This window comes from Strigops habroptila, chromosome 3 (genome assembly GCF_004027225.2).
Source record: "Strigops habroptila isolate Jane chromosome 3, bStrHab1.2.pri, whole genome shotgun sequence".
Taxonomy (NCBI): Eukaryota; Metazoa; Chordata; class Aves; order Psittaciformes; family Psittacidae; genus Strigops; species Strigops habroptila.
Genome location: NC_044279.2, coordinates 66,448,954 through 66,467,179, shown reverse-complemented (window position 1 = coordinate 66,467,179; position 18,226 = coordinate 66,448,954).

Below are 18,226 nucleotides of genomic sequence, written 5' to 3'. Positions count from 1 at the left end.
TGAGGTGGCCTCACTGAATAGACTGGTGCACATCAGCGCAGTCTATCCATGCCTCCCTGCTCTCAACAAAGAGAAAGAGAAGCATAATTTTGCCTTTCTCCACAGCTGCCTTTTTGAGGAGCCATGGCCATATAGGCTACTAACGACAGGCTTAGACCTGGTTTTTACCAGCACATAGCAAACCCTTCAACTCTCATCTCACCTCCTCTTCATCCCAACGCTGCTGTGCAAGAAAAGCTCCAGGACCAATGTGCATGCAGGGAAGTCATAGTCTGTGGGTGACCCATCACAGAGCAGTCCAGGCAAAGGAATATAGCTAGCATATCTGAGCAACAGTGGAGAAGGGCATCTCCCAGGTCTGGAGCTCAAATCTGAGTGCACCAGCCATGGAGCCATCTGAGATTGTGCATGGCTGTGACAGCATAGTGTGCAACAGCAGCTCCGCCTGCCCCACGTTGCAATCCTGTGCCCTAATCTCCTGTTATAGCAGTGACACAGCTGTAATCACAGCTATGCACCAGCAATGCATGGCAAGGAAACCACTGATCTGCTCAGCACCTCCTTGTACACCATGTCATATGTGATACTGTAATTGCCAGGTCTACTCAGAGGATGCTTGCTAGTGACTATAGCCAGGTTGTGAACCACTGGAATCCCACTAAGTCAGGGCTCCAAAGTCCTGAGAATTAATTGGATGAGTCTGACTAAACATTTTTTCCATTTCTTTTAGGCCCTAAGAAGTAGATAACCAGCACACCAAAACAATTCAGAAAGAAATGGAGAACAGGCTACATTATTACACCAGCGTCTGAAACAGTATTGCACTCATGTCTTGAAAACTAAACGCGATTCTCCCTTCCCGCCTTACAGAAGCCACTGTAAAGTGAGAAAAAGGCATGGAGGAGAGCCAAAAGGATGCTCAAAAGTGTGGAACATCGTCCATGTGAGGAAGGGCTAAATGAACTAGAATCCATTGGCCTGTGGAAGAGGTGACTTGCAGGGGCCTATACGTGTGTCAGTGTCTCAGAATATGATCACCATTTCTGACACAAGAACTACAGGGGATTAGATCAAGACAGCAGGTGGTAGGCTCAAAAAGAGCAAAAGGTGATAGTCCACAAAACGCACAGCCATAGAGCGAGACTGCCCACTCCAGAAAATGCTGGATGCTGAGAGTTTACATGACTTCAGAAAGGAAATTAAGAGGGAAAATAATGGAAGGAAAATCCACCAGGTGCTACCACTGCAGTTCAGGAAACCCCTGAATTATAAGTTGTTGGAGATTGAGGGACTCTTCCAATGAAGTATCACTCCCTACTTTTCCTGGTTTTACCCTCAGCATCTGCCCTCAGCCAGTGCAGAATACAGTCCATTTTACACAGACCTGAATTTAAGCCTCCACCAGGGGCTGTAAAGGTGACCAGTGCTACAATCTCCTAGAGAAGTCTGTTGACAAAAACATTGCCACTCCTGGATGCACACATTAGAAAAAAAAAAAGGGAAAAAAAAATGAGTATATCAGGAAACAAAGCAATGCTGGGAAGATAAGGTATTTGGAAAGATTTCTTCACTGAAAGGGTGTTCAGGCATTGGCACAGGCTGTCCAGGGCAGTGGTGGAATCACCATCCCTGGAAGTGTTCAAAAACCTTGTAGATGAGGCCCTCAGTGGAATGGTTTAATGGTGGATTTGGCAGTGCTGGGATTGAAGTTGGACTTGTTGATCTTATAGGTCTTTTCCAACCTAATTGATTCTATGATTCTAAGAGGTGGCATGCTCTAGCAGTTCAAGCTGGCCTTGCTTGAGCTGCTTACTCTTGTCAACCTTGTAAGCAAACAATACCCATTTGCCCCATGAGGTGCTCAGGGGACTCATTAACTCACATTTCTAAAGTGTCCTGAACACAGACGGTCTCCCAAGCCCAGGCTCAACAGCAGTATTGGCTCCTGCTTACTGTAATTGACACCCCATGATTACAGCAGATGGATTTCTTTCTCCCACCGAATTTGTTGCTGAGGTTAGAAAAACTATGTCAACTGTGAAGGGAATGGCTGAACCAGAAAATTACTCTGATTCATTCTGGTACATCAGTGGAGAAGCCAGAAAACTCCTTGCTGAGGGGTGAAAGGTGTAATCAAACCCCTGTGAGCTATAGAACCAGCCCTGAGCTTCACAACTCCTCTAGCCCAAGCATGGCTGCAGGTAAGCCCAGAAGTAAGTGGTAGCACAAAAAAAACTTCTGAGGAGGAGAGACTGTTTCACATAGCCCATGAAGCAGATGCCAGAAGAAAACATTGCTGGACAAACAAAGCAAAAGCTTTGGTTAACCGATCCCCTTTCTGTCCTACACCTTGTGTATAGCAAGCACCAGCTCTTGTCTCCTCAGCAAGGCAGGGAGAAAAGAGATTATACAGAACATGTAGGAGGAAAGTAAAATAAAGACAATTTATAAATCAAAACAGCAGAAATAGCACCAAAATCCCTGGGAGGAATTCAGAGCTGGGCTAAGTCAGGATGCTTAGTTAAGCCTGGAGACATTACAAATTAGGCTCAGCAGAAGCCATTTTGATTTACTTTTTTTTTTCCCTGGAACAAAAAAGAGTAGGTAAGCTGCTATCCTAAAAAGTATGCATATATCCTGCTCTCCCTTTTCTCTTTTGCTTGTTCTTGCTGCCACAGTTCTGGACTGATATGGCATTGAGGTGATAACACCTTGTATTTCATATACTTGGGGGAAAGATGGTGGAGGAGCAGCAGACCATACTGGCAGCTACTTCTTACCTGAGAAGTGAGATCCTTCATCTCCAGCTCAGAAAATATAAACTAGATTTATAGTGGTTTCTCCACAGTCAAGAGCACCCACCGAAGGTTCATCCCACCTACTGTCCTCTCTCTTACAGTGATGGATGATTAGGGCAGAAGGGCTCATGCATGTCCCGCAGCCCAGCTGTGCCATGTCCTTTCCTGGACACGCAGCCCTGACCAGGGAAAATACAGTCATCAGTTGCTCCAGGCTAAGTGTTTGACTCCTATGTTTAGATATCAGCTCACATGCTGAGCAACTGGTCTGCTGGGACAAAATGCATCAGCCCCTCCACTTACCCACATGCATCTCCTCTAGCATAAGCACAGGGATCTGCCCTGTGCTGACAGCCTAGAGAGAGCAGAGTCAGTTCAGTAGCTCTCTGTCATGTCACATTATTCATTCCCAAAAGCACGCGGTGCTTTGGGCACAGCAAAATGCCTGAAGGACTTGAAATTATAATCAATAAGAGCAGAACTACAAGCTGGAGGTGGGCTCCGCTTCGAAAGGACTTGAAGACAAGGTCAAAGAGTTTAAACATGACACTGTAGCAGATTTCTCATTCGACTTCTTCTAAAGACATCATATTCTGAAGCTGAGACTTTCAAAACAATCAGTAAAAGCGAGGGTCATAAATCCCTGGCAGTAAAGTAGTGACCTGAGTTTCACTGAGTCGTGCAGAAGGCCTGGTCTTTTGCTGCTCAAGTCAATAAAAACAATTGCGTGGTCCCCAGCGGGTGCAGAGCCAGGCTGAAATGTTCTGGAAAACAGCCCTTCCTCTCCTTTTTTTGAGGATTTTCACTTCAAATAGGAAAATAGCCCTGAAAAAGTATTACCTCCACTTGGAATGCTACTGCCTTGAAACTGCTAACAACAGTGACCTTTTGCTTTCCCCTGCTTCAATGTGAAATATTAACAGTCCTCTCAAATTTGACATAAACCAAAAATTTCAAGGGCATAAAATTGCCTGAAATGAAACAGCAAAATTACCTGTGGAAACGCATGTAAGAAATACTTTCACACTTCTCCACCTCTTATTTTTCAGTGCTGTAACAGTCACACAAATCATTTCTAACCTATGCAGGTAGAGCCACAATTAGTTTAATTACACAGCACAGGCTGTTGTTCAGCCAATTAGACTTTTCCTTTCATCCACACCATTTTAATGACAGCCAAGTAGCCCCAAGGCTCTTGCATCTTGTTTAGAGCTATGACCGGCTGATCAGGGCACAGCAGATGCTCAGCTGATTTTCTGCTTGCTGCAGCAGCAGCATATGCTTGAGCTTCCTGCATCCATGAAAACAGGAGGGTCTGCAGAAGAGCCCCCAGTGGGAGCCTGACGATGCTGGTCCCACATGGAGCTTCCTCAGGGCTGGAGCACCACTGTCCTGCCCGGCAGGGTTAGGCAGACAGGGCTTGTGTTTCACAGCCCTCTCCACGTGCTGCCCAAGAGGCAGCCACTGCAGCCACCCAACCTTTTATCTCCCTTCCCCTGAAAAGAGGCTATTGCTTGGTTACAGGAGAAATCAGCGCTCACAGAGGATGTGAGAAGAAAATAAATCAGCTCTCCTGGGCGATGGAGCTGCCGGGTGGCATGCCTTTTCCACTCTCCTGCATGAGATTTGGGTTGTTGATGTCCAGGTCTGACCTGTAGCTGTTGCCCAACCTCCCTTCTCCACCAACATCCCCAGGTGATCCATGTTGCTCCTGTTAACATGGCAGGTGAGGTTAGCAACACAACACAACCCTATCCAGATGAGGAGAGGGGGCACACATGAGCAGTGTTTCGTAAATCATTAAACAAACAGGACATCCACATGAGGCCGGAAAATGTCTTGCAGCCCTGAAAAAATGGGTGAAGAACTGCTGAGCTGTAGCCTACCATGTGGTTGGTTTGCCAAGCAGCACGTTGATCTTTGTGTTACACATGCAGGTGGAATTGGGTCAGCTACCGCAACGCCCTCCCTGGCTCCAGATGGATGCCCCCTTGGCTCCTTATCGTGCAGGGGGAGCAGGATCAGATCTTGCTTGCAGCCGCAGACTGTGCTTCACCCACCACTGCTGCTCTCACCTCTGTGGTGAGGGCTGCCTCACGTTGCCTCTAGGGACAGAGACGCAAAAGATGCAGCCTCTGACCCGTTTTAGCGCTCTCATGTAAAGCTCATCCTGAGAAGCTTCCTCAGGGAGCAAAGAGCTGGCAGCGCTCTTCCTCAGCTCCAGTAGACTATCTAGACCCAGCCCAAGCAACTGCAGTGTGAGGATGAGGCTGGGCCATGTTCTGCTTTCCTCCTGTCAGCCTCCAAGCAGACTGCAGGCAGTTCCCTGAGTCCCTGCTGGCTTATGGACGAGACAAGACAGACAAGTGCCTTAAAGGCATCCCTGTCTCCATCCTCCTCGGCAAAACTACTGCATTAAAAAGATTAAAGGCCTATTTCTGCCCGTTTTAAAAGTGCTGATTAAATTAAGAAGCATTTTCCTTTTCTTACATAGTGCAAGCTGGCACTCTAGGATGCCAGTTTCACAATGCTGGTAGTTTATACAGTTTTGTTACATTATTCTTTTGCCCTGTCAGAAGCAATGCAGACATTTTCTTTTACAAGGACCCATCCATCTTTTCCCAACCTCAGTTACTTTTTGAGCTCACTGGCGAGTTTCACCCATATTTGAAAACGGAGCACAGCCCTCAAAGGCATCAAGTTCTTCAAGCAGGGAATGGAGAGAGGCAGAAACTCAGGTTAGTGCTTCTCCTGAAGAAGGGCTATGGGGGAACCCCATGGTGCATCATGAGCCAGCCAGCATGTGTGGGGCCAGGAAGGAGAGAGGAAAGCAACTCCCAGGAGTTCAGCCCAGAGACATGGAGACAGGCAGGACCACCTCAGGGATGGGATGGTGTGGGGGACTAGAGGAGCAGTAAACACTGCCATAAGGGACCTGTCATGAGAGGTGGAAGGACAAAGGACATTATGGAGGGAAAAGCAGCTATCATTAGTTCTGTTAAGCAAAAAAACCCCAACTCACTATTCCTCCTTTAGGCCAGAAGCTGTGGTTTTTCACGTATTTATCCACTTCTTTTGTATGCACAACCCAGGGATAATATTCATTGGCCTCTGCTGCCTGCCTTGTTCTTTCCTAAGGGGCAATCCCACTCCAGGGAGGCTAATGGAAAAAACCTTCCAGTGATTTCAGTGAGAACATCACTGGGGCAAAGTAACCAAAAATGAACACAGAGCAATATCAGCTGGAATTTCTCATGTGCCTTATACTGCCTGTTCCTTTTCATTACAGCCTCGCATGGGATCTGGGCACGGCCTTTCCCCCAGAGAGGCTGCAGTGACACAGCTCAGCCAATGCAGCATGAGCTACTGCTCCTGCCGGCCACTGTCTTACCAAAACTGCACCTCTGAGCTAAGATTTTAGCAGCTCAAACCGTGAGCTGCAGCAACATCCTGAGGTCTCAGCCATGGCCTCCAAAGGGGTGAATTTCCCCAACTCATTGGGAGTCACAAATACTGTGCAAAAGGCATGGCTGGGCCATGTATGAGAGGGGAAATAACTTCATACACCGAGAGCTAGATTTGATGTACCTCCAGAGACATTGCAAGTACTGTCAATGGTTATTCGCTGTATTGGACTTGATATGTTTGGGTTTGGGTGGAGTTTTTTGAGTTTTTCCTTTTATTTTTTATGAAGTCATTGAACAGAGCAAGTTGCGCAAAACTGGTCTTGCAATGGAAAGTGATGACCTTCACCTGAGAAAGTCACCTTGGACTTTGTTGCTATAATTTAATAATGAAAAAGTTAATTAAAAAAAAATACAAGGCAAGAGCAGACACAAGCATGAGAATGATCCAGAGACTGCCCTGAAGTGTCCAGCATGTCAGGGGAGTGATCTCTCCTCACCTTGTGGGGCAGAGGAGCAAAGGACTGGCCGTTGTGTGTCCCCTGCGGCCAGAAAGTTCACGACTGGGGACATGACCCATCCCCAAGACACAGATGAGTCCAGCCTGCTCCACACTGGCCAACATGTGCTGCTCTTGGACTAAGATCAGCAGGTAAAACCCTGCGCTGCCTCAAAAGTCTCTGCTCCTGCATTCAGCTGAAAGCACAAATGAGAAGATAGATGGGAGAAGAAGGAGACCAAATGCAGACCTTCCCTCTGCTGCTTCTGGGCAGGGTCACAGCAGCTCCATCAAGTCACCAAGAGCTCATTCTAAACGTGGCACCTGTGAAACCGCCTGGTGCCACTCTGGCACACGTATTAAGCTCTGAGAAAGACCAGAGCCTTACCACACAGAGCACAACATCGTTTTCTTGTCGCAGCACAGCCAAGCCAGAAAGGAAATCTGTGTCCCACTTTCAGATGCCAAACTCTTTGTTCTCCTTCTCCATGAAACCGGAGAGATAACCATGCCCCAGAGCCCCGAGGCTGCAGCAAGGCTCCATTTGTTCATATGCTTTCTAGGGCTGGAAAATAGAGAACGGCAGAGCCAGCTCCCTCCACAGGAACCACACAAAAACATTGTTAGCCAGCAGTGCCTTGGCTGAGGTTTTCCTCAAAATAGCCCCAAAAACTCATTACCCAGGAAGGGCACCAGCCCTTGCTGTCTAGGATCATCCTGCAACTAGCTGGGCATTACTATCTCTACTGCTTTAACACTCAGACATTCCTTCTCCTCTCCCTACTTTTTGTGCTAAGCATGGTACAGCAGTGCAAAAGGAGCAGCTCTTCCCCCAAGGCTTTTAATATCAGGAGATAAGGCAGATGAATGAAAGACTGTTGTGCATGTTGCCTTGGCTAGAGACCTGAACCATAGCTCACACAGCCAGTCCATACCAGGGTGCAGCCCCTGACCCTCCAGGGCCTGGCATAGCTTTTACTGCATGAGCATCTCCACAGGGGCCAGACATGGCACTCGCTTGCTCTATCCCCAGTGAACAGGACCCAGCGTCATGGGGAGGTCCACCCCCAATGTAAGGATATTAGTCCTTTGTTCCTTATGCCCATTAAGTTTCTCCAGAAGAAAACACATTTCCAGCTGCATGTCTTCGGCCTGATTTTTATTCTCCTCAGAACAAAATCCCAAACTGTTGCAGAGCTTCTCTTGGAGGGAGGAGAACTGCAATTAAATGTGCTGGAGGTCTCCAGCAGGTGCTGGCAGAATCACAGCAAGGTCGCTAGCAAACTGGGGAGCCTTTGGTAGCCAGGCTCCAAGCAGCACTCATGGAAGGTGGGGAGCAGGGAGAAGGTAGGGACGGAGAGAGGATGAGTTTGACCAGTTCCCCAGTGCTGTGAAGACAGAGGAGGGATGGGAAGGGCTTCACCTGGGGAGTGAGGTTCCCCCTTCAGGGTCAGAGTCTCTTGGAGATAGATAGGAAGGGCACAGGCATAGCCCCCAAAACAACCCAGAAGCTGTAGAGGCAGGGAAGCTCAGCTCCATTTCAGAGAACACCAGAGCTTGCAGGGCCTCTGTGAAGGGGTGCCAAGACCCTGAAACCCTGTGTTTCAGATTGATCCTTGGGATGGCAGCAGACAACTCTGGGAAGGACTGTCCCAGCCCCAGGGTCAGGCAGCTGTACCAATCCCTCTCCTATGCATATTTCCTTGCCCCTGAGCCCTACCCACTGGAGACCCTTCTAGGGGAACTTGCTCGGATTTCATCCAAGTGCTGTTAGAGCATCTTCACTGAGCCACCAATTAAGCCCACTACATCTCCCCCCAGTCCACAGGCATTGTGAGAAGCTTTCCACTTTTCAGACCCCCAATACTACTTCGAGGTGCTGCTCTGGGACTGCTGTCCTTCCCTCGCCCTGCCTCACAGCACCAGCCCCCCAGATGGAAGCTGGGGGCTGCTCACCTGGCAGCATGCAGGGAGTGATTGCTTCTGCCCTGCTTCTTCACTATAGCAGAAACACGCTCCAAAGCCCAGGCTTTTGCTCGGAGTGAGAGGGTTTTGAAGTAGAGGTTTGTTGCTGCAGCTACTTGTTAACACCAAGGGGAACCAGTTAGCTCTGCATGATAGTGACAGATGGGAAATATGCTGCCTTCCCAGCAACCGGTGTCTTTCTTGACCAAGGGGACTTTGCAATGGCAATGGCAACTGGCAGAAGAAATGTAGGCATAGCAGTGGTGCAGCTGAGGGTAAAGCACAAACTACGCCTGCTTGTGCTTTGGGCAGCATGCCCGCTTCACTCTGTCCTGATTGAGTGCCAGGCAGGCAGGTCTGCCCTCATTTGCTGATCTCTCCAGCACCTTCTGGGAGGCAGAAACCATCTTTTATCCTGCCTTGTCCTCAGGATGCCGAGCCACTCAGTCCCACATCCAACCCAGTATGGATGGAGGAGAGGACAGCACCTACAGTGTCCCTTCCACAGTGATGCCCATGCAGGCAGGTGGCTCTTCCCCACCACTGCTGTAATGCACCCTTCTCTGACCCCAGTGCTCATGTCCCCAAGACCAGATACTGCTGCCCCAGTGGAGCACCTACCTCACAGTGCCAGCTGGTTGAGGGTCCTTGGGGTCCTCTGGCTCTGCGCCGAGCTGCTCACAGAGACACCAGCCCAGGGAGACACATACTGATCTGCTCCTACACACAGAAGGGAACTATGAGCTGCGGGCCCCTCTCCCCCTGCCTCACCCCACACAGCTTCTCGTTGCCCATATCGATGAGCCCTTAATGAGCTTTGAGCTCATGTCCAGTCAAATCAACACCCTGCATGTTGCGGGTGTGGGGCGGGGGGTACCCAGAGCCACTGGAAAAACACCCGTTGCTGGGAGAGAAGAGGCTCCAAGGGCGAGGGCAGGAGGGAGGGCAGGAGCGCAGGCAAAGGGCCCGGCACCCACAAGTGGGGGAGGCAGCAGGTGAGTTCATTGTGTGGAGTTGGTTGCAGAGGATGCAGAGATCCAGCACACCATGCGCAGTGAGGAGGTTGGGTCTCTGCCCATGAGCCTCTCCTGCTTTCACACAGCCCTTGCACAGGGCTTGCAACAGTGAAGCCCTGCGAATTGGAACAGGGCAGGCAGGGCTCAGGAGGAATAGTCCCAATAGTACTGGTCAGGTGCAGTACTGGATGTGAGTCAGGCTTTTGGGGTGGAGATGGGAGACAGAGGAAGGGGGTACTGCTGGTTTGAAGTGCCAGGTACCGGCCACCAGCCAAGGAAAGGAGCCACATGCAAACAACCAGTTGCTTAGCATGTAATTCCTGCAATTGGCTCTAAAAGAAGTTGCATGGAGCCTTTATTTCTGTTTCTTTTGGTTTCTGGGACCCAAGACAATTTACATCCACTGGGAGCACAGACAAGTCTCTTTCAAAGGCAGTGTGCGGGAGCTGCTGGCTCTGCGAGCATCACCTCATTAGCAGCAGCATTTTCAGAGGTGCAGTGGGAGGAGCCCAAGTGAATTAAAGTATAATTCTGCCCAGAGATCACCAGCAAAAATGACACCTTCTCACTTACCAGCTCCTCTTTTGTGTGAAAGCAGAACTAGGTGCACTTGAATTAGTGACTAAAGTATGTTTAGCAGCTTTCAGTGCTGTGGAGACAACACAGCTGGTGACTTGGATTCCTCCTGTATGCCCCAGGGCCCACAAACGCTTGCTTCACTCCACATGACCCCACACCAGCTCCCCAGGGGCTTAGGTAGAATCATAGAATAGTTTGGGTTGGAAGGGACCTTAAAACTCATCCAGTTCCAACCCCCTGCCATGGGCAGAGACACCTTCCACTAGACCAGGTTGCTCCAAGCCCCGTCCAACCTGGCCTGGAACACTGCCAGGGATGGGGCAGCCACAGCTTCTCTGGGCAACCTGTTCCAGTGCCTCACCACCGTCACAGGGAAGAATTTCTTCCTAATGTCTAATCTAAATCTACCTTTTGTCAGCTTAAAGCCATTCCTCCTTGTCCTGAAACTACAAGCCCTTGTAAAAAATCCCTCTCCAACTGTAGACTGAGGGTTACCTCAGTAATCCCACATGTTTTATTCCTCAGCAGCAAAAACTCACCTTCTTTAAAGGTTTCTGTGTCTCCTTAGAGCAGGCAATCACACCCATAACCAATCACAGCTAAATCTAATGCAGCCCATCTGCAAAAGCCCTTAACTTGTACAGATGGGAGGGAAAACATGCTGGCTTACATCTTTGCTGAGGTTGCTGCTCATAGTCCCACCTACACCTCTGCTCATATTGTGCCGATGAGCTATGTTTAAAGATCATATTTCAGGCTAAGTGGGCACTAGAGGAGCATGGAGGAGGCGGTAAGACCCCACCAGGTTATCTCAGCCATTAAAGGAGACAGATGGTGTTACCAGGAGGGCTGGCGAGGCTGGAGAGAGGAAAAAGGAGAAAGAAAATGGTTTTTGCTGGATTTGAGAGCAAAACCAAGAGGGTTTGAGAGCCGAGTGGGAGGATGGCACACAGGCTGAGGCATCCTCACAAAAAGGCATCATCTCTGAAGTGAATGCTGTGAGTGTGAATCCCTTCTGAGAGAGAGCTGTGTCTGACAGAGCACCCTGATCCACCTCCTCTGCCAGAGAGCCTGGGTTTCCCACACCACTCCATGAGCTGGAGTACCCCTTATTTAGCAGCTAATAAAAATAAAAGAGAGACAAATTACATTTGTCTCAGACATCTTCCCTTTAGACTCTTGCCTGGGATAAAAAACAGCCAGTGAAAATGTTGCTCTGTCCTTGCTCCCAAGAAAACCCATTCTGCATTCATGCAAGTGAGCACAGCCTGCGCTGGCCAGATGTGCAAAGACAGGGAGCATGTAGCACGGAGCAGGGAAATCATTATCACCCGTCACGCCATGGAGCTCTGCTGGAATCGCTGCCAGCTGAGTCCTGCAGGAGTGAGATCAAGCCTCTGCTCAGTCAGCCAAGGCTCACCAGAGAGCTTCCTCACAGCTGTTGGTGAAAGTGGGTCTGGCAAAGGTGGGCTTCCCCTGTCTCCTGGAGAATGGGTGCACATGGCCCTATGTGCTGGACCATGCAGGAGGCTCAGCTCCCCTTATCTGCCAGGCTTGCTTTGCAGCCACCACAGGCACCAAGCCAGGAGAGGGCTTTTTGAATGTAATGCCGTGTTACCAGGTCAGATTTGCTTTGGCCAAACCAACCAAGTTAAAGCGGGTTCCTGCAGATGGTAGTTTCAGTGGGGAGCCAGCAGCAAAGCCCCTGGCCTCCTTTTGTCAAAAGGAATGAAACTTCAGCTACCAAGATACCATAACTCACCCTTTCCTGAGCAAGCCATGCCTGGCATTAGCCTATCCATCACTGTTCCCTTTTGGCCTTCAATCTCTCCTCAAGCCCTATTGCTGATGTGACACTTCCTAAAATAAAAAGACAGAGAGAGACAGTAGCAGTTTGCTTGCGGGGCAGGTGCAGATCTCAGGCCTGAGGGAACCAGCCTGCTGCATGTGCTTTCACAGCTCCCCACACAGCCCTGGCTGAGAAACACCAAAGAACCACAGCGGGTTGGCTGGAAACACCAGTTGACATAGGCAAAGAAAGACATTCATTCCTTTCATCGGGGGCACAGCAAAGCACCTCCCCACCTTGTGCGCTGTCTGGGGAGAAAACAGGCCAGAAAGCAGCCATTTCCACCGAAGAGATAAAAACTGAATTTGAAAGCAACAAGTGTTTTTGGTATAACATTTGTTGTGCGAGTTAGAGGCAGAAACAGGCAGCCAGTATAAAAGACATTGGGGAGCAAGAATGTCTCTCAACATCAGTATGAGCAACCCCTTCTTTTCCTAGAAGGAAGGAAAGTGGGACCAAGAAGAGAAGAGAGTACATGGATATTTCATACTTGGCTAGAGCTAGACACGGACTGGTAAGCCCAAATGAATTTGGGAACATGCCTTAGGAGAGAAGCAGAATTTGCTTGGAAGGGAAGGATTTGGAGCTGTTCTCTTGGTTGTTGTCAATAAACATTTATGAGAATATATTTTGATTCACCAGCATGTTCCCAGAAAATGGGAGCTTGGCAGATACTGAGACAGATACTCACTGGCTTGAGTATTTGCATTTGAAGCGTTTGGGCTGCCACCTCCAAAGCTTTTGGTGGCTTGGGAAGTATCCAGCGAAAGAACCCAACCCCACTGTACAATCTGGGTGAGTAAACACAAGTGCAAAGTGTTTTCTGAATAACAGCTATTGGACACGATGACAGCAGCAAAAGCAGCCAAATAATCAGGCTAGCCATCTCTTGGTTTAAAATTCATTTGCAAAAATCATTAGCACAATCATTGTAAAATAAGCAGAATTATAATCACTCAAGGATAATTTGCAAAGAGGAATAGGGCTGTACTCACTGAAAAGAGATGCTACTAGCTGTGAGGCTGCCTGGCCCTAAGTCCACCAAGTCCACCACCTCCAAAGGAACGCAAAGCTGGCCAGAGCAGCAGGTCTGGCAGACATTGCCTTTTTGAGCTCAGTTTAAGGCATGGCCTTCTCCTCCACAAACCTCAGCAATCCTGCCAGCCTGTAGTGGGGGCCAACCTGGCTTGCCTCCTTCCTCCCTGAACAGGCTCCGAGCTCACGTCTGGTCCAACTCCTGCCACTCAAGCCATCCTCCCCCAAAACATGGTCAGTAGGGTATAGACAGGGAAAACATGTAAGCCCATGGTAGGTAAGGCAGGACAATTGCTGTGCTGTCCTCCCAGCTTCCACCCACAGATGCTATACAGGCCTGTTGAAAACTCCCCTGGTGGGGTCTAGGATTGCTTCATCAGAAGTGGCTGGGCTGTTAATACCCAGTAACATAATCATCTCCCAGCCTTGCTGGCCTCTTCTCCCCAGGAAAGCTGCCAGAACCTGGACTCCTCACAGTCCTGGGCATCTTGCGCAATCGCTCCCAATCAAGGTGGGATGAGCCAGTCCTATGGCACAGGGAGAGGTTTTGCCCTTCACATTTATAGTTGTCCACAAGCTGCCAGCCATGCTCCCAAGACACACTGCTGCTTTGAAATATCCTTCCCTCAGAAACCTGCCCAATACTTTCTGCAGCTAGCAACTTATTTACAATTGCTTTCACCACTGGTCTTAAATCTACATTTATGCCACTTGCCCCTGCTGCTGTTATGAGAACTTGGGAGCAATTTCATCTGGAGAACACTTGTTTCAAAGACTGGGTGTTTTTAAATCACTTCCACTGCCAGCAGCGCGAACAAAGCAGAACGTGGTGGAGGAACAAAAAATGTAAAAGAAATATAGTAAGAACAAAACTAAAAATAAGTAAGTGGAAAGGAATTTCCACCCTGGAGGAGATTAAAGGTGACTTGCAAAAGAAAAATAGATTGGGTTAGGGAACTGTGGTTCGCCTATTCATTTTTTCCCCCGGAATACTCTGCAGACAGGGAGAACTAGTGAGATAATGTCATTGGAGATACTGGCAGCAAGACTTCATCAGTGGCGAAACAGCCAAGTTCTGTTAAGCTCAGTGTTCTTTCTGTTGTTTGCCCCATGCGCTTCACCTTAACTCATGTTGTTGAGAAGCACCTGGGAGAAAAGCTTCCTCTGCTAAAGATTTATCAGTGCTGAGCTTTCAGTCAGCAAGCGAGACCAGAAGAACCAGAGTCCTCCAGCACAAAATGAAGAACATCAATCTGGCAAGTCCTGAGATGCATTATGGAAGGAACAGGGATATTAGGTAAAAGAAAAAGAGAAGGCCACTAAAATAAAATCCATGCATTCAAAGAGGTCACAATAGCATTTCCCCTTTCTTCCAGTGACAAGTCTTCACCTTCAGTTTGTTTGGGTAGAGTACTTCTGGGTATGTGACCATTTTTCCATTTGATTGAAATAAATAGGGCTGTAAAAATGGAATTTTCTGAGGGGAGAGAAGCACACTGCTTCACACTGGGTAGCATGCCTGTGGCTTTTGTTAACAGTTAACACACAATGAAAGCTCTGGCCTCTGCACCATCACAACATCTCCTACCCCAACCACAGCAAAGCTGGTGGTGCTGCTTGAGGTTGGCCCATACCTGTGTATAGACAACCCCTCCATCTGATCATGCTGATAGCTACAGCGCCTCACTGAAACACAGATTTAGTTTCCTGCTTGGCAAAGCCATACCTGTGTTGTCTTTCCAAAGCATGAGGTTTAATTACAGCACCTGCCTCCCAGGAGCTGCCAGAAAGCTCTTAAGCTTTGGTTTGCTGGTTAGTCTGTGAGCACTGCCAGGGGTACGGCACCTGCATGAGGGCTTTCAGCTTTCTCCAGAGATGCTCCGAAGGCTGGAGTCCCCAGAGTTCAAGCATGCCTGGGGTCCAAGTGACACAGAGACACTGGTGTTCCAAGGGGGCCCAGAGGCCATATACCACTGGTATCCATGGTGGGATTTGGGAGCAGGCTTTAAGCATGGCGAAGTCCCCCCTTACCCCATCTTCTTGCCTATCTCCGCTGCTGCAGAGGTATCTGAGTGAAACTGGGGGTCCAGTGTCCCTGTGATGTGTGCCTCCAGGCCAGCACACCAACAAGGGGCATGAGACCCTGGGAACAAGAAGCTATCACAGACACCAGCCATGGGATTTCTGCAGGGAGAAGGGCTTCTGAGAATACTTATGTAACAGCAGGGTTACAGTATCTACCCACTGCAGGGAGCTCTCCTAGGTCTTGTCTACACATAAGCAACCGGTTTTTGCCCATCTAAATCAAACCATTAGTCTAAATTAAAGCAGAACGGCCCACTTTGCAAGCATGATTATTCCACTTTCAAGAGTGATACCACCTAGTATACCAGATACCTAGATACTACTTACTCACATACTCACATTGAAAACAGTGTGCCTGTGTCTGCAGGTTGTTTTGATAAACGTATTTGAAAAACCTGAGCATCTATCTGTCAGTGAAACTGCTCTCACAAGGGACTGTGATGATTCAGCTTTATTGCTTCTAATCCATCCAAAGCAGTGTGAAAAGTAATACTTAGCTCAAGCTTGATCCTGATGGACTTAATATAAATTAATATTAGTGTGAATGGAACAGAAATAGAAGTGTCCTCACATACTTTGGAAGATTTAACTGAAATTCCATACTGTGTTAAACCAACCTAACTTTAAAGTAAATGTGCCCTTAGGTCTAGTTACCTCATTTGTATAGCTCTGCCAGGAGAGCGTATGATTTTTTTCCCCTCTTTATTAAGAGGCTTATGCTGATAAAAGCTCTGAGGTAGATGCTTTAAATCAGCATAAGTACAGTTATACTGATGGAGCTTTATGCCACTTCCCAGTACAACTATATGGCAATACTCTCCTACAGGGAAGAAGCAGCCTTATTGAGCTGCTGTGTTTGACCTCAAAAGCACAGCGGTGTGGGGGAAAATGTGATAAGTGTGGATGAAAAAGAGGACAGATTCGGGTATGAGATGCAAGCCAGGGCAAGTTAACAACAGAGGCAGTATAACCACCACCCACCACAGATGCTCCATCATGATAAGTACGCAGGTGTTGGGGACAAGAGGAAAAGCAAAGCCCTGGCTCCTCTGTGAAGTGCCATGTGGGTACAATCTATCTCATTTATCACCACACAGGAAGGGACAGTGCCTGTACCATGAAGGAAAATGTCTCCAGCCCGCAGCTTTGCTGCTGCTCACCCACGTGATGCACACAACCAAAACAAGCCCTTGTTTGCAGCAATCATGTTTTGCCCTCCGGGGGATTTGTTTCTATCGATAGAATTGGACAGTGGGAAATTGCTTTGCCGTCGTTCGATGTGCCATACGTCAGCCTGTCCAAGGGATTTTGGCCACAACAACCAGATACTTCTGTCTGGTAAAACACCATTTCCTTCATTCCAGAGAGGGAAGAAATGCTATGAAGTTTTGCCAAGACTACAAATTACCTCCACCTATAGTCAAGGACTGTCAGGCTCACAAACTCGGAATGCTAGCAGCAACGTACTTACTCACTAGCCTCCATCACAACACGAACATTGGTGGTGTGATTAAGACACAAAAAATACCAAAGCATAATTCTCCCCTAGATACCTTGACACACATGCGGAGATGAGCAACATCTCAGATCAGTCTCTCCAGCTTTCTGAAAGGGACCAGCCCCCTTTCACCTTTCTCCTCTTCATATGAAGCCTTGCAAGAACCCAAGGACCAAACAGCAAAGGTTTTGCTGCTAACACCTTCCCTGACCACAGGCTGAGACACCTGCTTGGAGAGACCCCCCATGCCAGCACCCCCCTGCCCTAATAAAGCCCAACTCCAACTGCCTGGAGCCCAGAGAAGCAGGGAAGTGGGACTGAGCTCGACCACCCCCAAATGCGAGGGAAATGCCACCCCTGCCTTGAACTGCAAAAGAGGCTGCTGTGGGGGTCATGTTGAAGATTACATGATGTAAAATTTCAGGCACCAAATAACTTCAAAAAAAAAAAAAAAAGGGATATTAATTCCTGGAATTTCCCCAACTTGTCATTGTAAAATCAATAAAATCAGTATGTTCTTCAAGCGTTCAAATACCCTTCACCCACAGGTTCTGAAAAAACCTGCCTGTGCCTGACCACACAGCTCATGCACATAGAGACACATGCTCCCATGCTTGGGCTCCTGGGCAAGGAGGTTGATGGACAGGATAACTGCGGGCTGACCCTGGGCTCTGGTTTTAATTAGCTGGTAGCCTATGCTTTAGCTAAGCAGCAGGCATAAAGCTGAGACCTACAAAAGCAGCCGGGAATGGGAGAGCCCAGTTTTGGTGACAGGATAGGCACCCATGGGACAGAACCACATGGGGCATGGGAGAGTGGACTCCATCACTGCCTCCCTGTTACATGACTGATGTACACATCACACCGGTACCAACAGGAGCCACAATCCCCCAGACTGTGTGGAGAAATCATACCTCATCCAAAAGCATAACAGAGAAAACTAACACTGCCTGGGCATGTTTTCCCCAAAGTTATGAGATTAAGCCCCAGCACCAGGGCAGTTCCCATTGCCAGGCTGCCTCCCACCTGCCTGAAGAGGCTGACTCAGGGGTTCTGATTTACACCACTGTGCCTTGCCACTGGTGGGATTTCTTCAGCATTTTCTGAGCCTGCCTGTGTGGTGTTTGCAGCATCCCAGCACAAAGCCCTCTGCTCCTGGAGAGCCCGGCCAATAGACACCAGGCTGAAGCTCACAGGCATCCCCACCTCAAAGCTAATGTGTGGGGAAGAAGGTTCATCTTGAAAGACACAGTGATGGCCCTTCTCCAGTATATGGGAAAGTGGCAGGTTGCTTTTTAGTTTGGGGGTGGGTTTATTCCTCCATGAGAAAAAGAAGCTCCCTTCATCTCCTGTTGAAATAGGAAGTTGAAAAAGGCACTAGGCTGCCTGTAATCACTCGTCCTTCTCTAGAGACCCCTATCTACACCATGGCACAGCAAAAGCCTCACACTCAATAGAGCCTATTTTTGAAAAGTCTAGTGGCAAGTGGCAAGTAACA